Below are 2269 nucleotides of genomic sequence, written 5' to 3'. Positions count from 1 at the left end.
TCTCAGCTTAAATGTTGCCCTTCAGAGAGGGCTTCACTGACACCCGTCTAAAGCAGTCACTATTGCATTATTCAGTCTTATTCTCTGTATGGCACTTAGCAGTTGCTAATATTTTTCTTGTTTATTTATTTGGTTTTTTTAATAGTCTGTCTCCCTCAACTATAATGTAAACCCCATTGAGTCTAGAATCTTCTATTGGGGGCACCTGGGTGGTTCGTCGGTTAAGCATCCTACTCTTGATTTTGGCTCAGGTCATGATCTCAGGGTTATGGGATCGAGCCCCGCATCAGGCTCTGGGCTCAGTGCAGAGTCTGCTTGTCCCTCTCCATCTGCTTCTTTCCCTACTCTCTGTCCCTCTCTCTCAAATAAACAAATAAGTAAAATCTCTTTAAAAAAAAGAATCTTCTATTAGATTGTATTTTCACTCTTGTATCTACAGTGCACAAAACTATGCTTAACACAGGAGAGATGTTTGGGGAGGAAAAAAAGGAAGAGAGTGGGGAAAGCCATTTCTGATCTGAGGCTGATTCCAGTTGTCAGAGGCATCCAATTGGCTATTTCTTTGCTTAAGAGTAAAATATTTTTATCCACCTCCTTTGGAAACAAATCCGAGATCTTAAAGATGTGTTGACTTTATTGCATACGACTATTTAACAGAGGTTAAAAAAACATGAGTTACACTGAGAGTCTTTGCTAGATATTTGTCATCATTAGCTCTGTCTCAGTAGTTATTGCAATATGAGATCAGGTGCTTGAATTAGCATCAAAGTAAAATAAAAACTGTTATACTAAAAGGCTTTCTTCCCAAAGAGCTCAAAGATACCTTGTTGGCAACCAATGGGGTAATAGTAAAGTATCTTCCCATAGAAATAGAAAATGAGGTTGCCTTCTAAGAGTTCAATCAGTAAGACACACACACACACACACACACACACTCTCACACAGATTATAAGTTGACTGAAGGGGTAAACTGATAGGTAACCCATGTGTAACTGAAGACTTTGGAAACACCCATAACTTCAGCCAAGGTGACCTGGGGGTGATTTTAGAATGGCAAGCACCAGAATGTGACTGTTAATTTAAAAAGTGTAAAGCTAGTCAATTGTTTGGAGAAAACCTGGATGAATAGAGGTGGTGAGCCGAGGTTCTGTCAGTGTATAGCATGGAAGACCTAAGCCTAAGAAGCCAGAAGTTGAGAGCACCTTCCCAAATACTGTTCAGGGGAGAAGGGGCCTTGGCTCAGGGACTTGAGCTCTCAGGTCTCTGTGGCAAAGGATTAGCCATCTACCTACCTCTCCTTACTCAGATTTCATGCTCTAAGTACAGAATTGAAATCCTTTTGTTCCCTGTCTACAGGGAGAAAATGCCCCCCAGTCTGCTGATATGAGGGTCCATCTGCTAGCTGGTTGCATTTATCATTAAAATGGGATACACTCTATTTATTTATTATTATCATTTTTAAGTGAGCGCTAGGCCCAATGTGGGGCTGGAACTCACAACCTTGAGATCAACAGTCCCATACTCTAGTGACTGAGCTAGCCAGGCACCCCAAAAATGGAATACACTTTAATTTTGGCTATACAGCATTCTCTGTGAGCTTGGGTTAGTGTGAAGCTACCCCTGAGATAGAGTTTGAGAGCAGAGTGACTTGTGTTGGCTCCATACTGCATGACAGAGAATGGACCAGAATTTATATTGCCCGTGACAGGCTGGCTCTGAGAAGATGAGGGCTGACCTAAGCTGGGTTCCTTCTCTCAAGTTCACCAATCCTATACCTCATGTGACTTCCTGAGGAGATACTGAGAAGCCAGGAATGTATTCCAGCTGGACGCGTCCTCAAGAACTGCCAAGTTCTCAATGGAGGAACCACAAGTACTCTAGTCCATGGGGTGACAAACTTTTTCTGTAAAGGACCAGATCATGAACACATTAGGCTTTGCTCCTTGAGGAGACAGGTGAGCCCAGAAAAGGGAACACAGATTGCAGGGCCAGACAAGAGCTATCGCCTCCTAGAACCCTTGGGAGAACTAGGGTTATCAGAACTAAAGTTGGGGGTGGGGCAGGGCAAGATGAGGCTTTCTAGAGAACGCTAAAGAGGAAATACCACTTGGCCAGGAATGAGATGAGCTCAGGTAATTAATTGGTGGAAAGTACCAAATCCAAGGGGTCTCTGAGATGTCTCATAAAGGTCTTCAAGCTACACACTCACCCCTCTATGGGTTTGTAACTGACTGGTTCTGTTGGGTTCTGTCAGTACTCTACCATTTAT

This window comes from Phoca vitulina, unplaced genomic scaffold (genome assembly GCF_004348235.1).
Source record: "Phoca vitulina isolate PV1807 unplaced genomic scaffold, GSC_HSeal_1.0 scaffold63, whole genome shotgun sequence".
In the NCBI taxonomy this organism is placed as follows: Eukaryota; Metazoa; Chordata; class Mammalia; order Carnivora; family Phocidae; genus Phoca; species Phoca vitulina.
Note: the sequence above shows the minus strand (reverse complement) of the source record.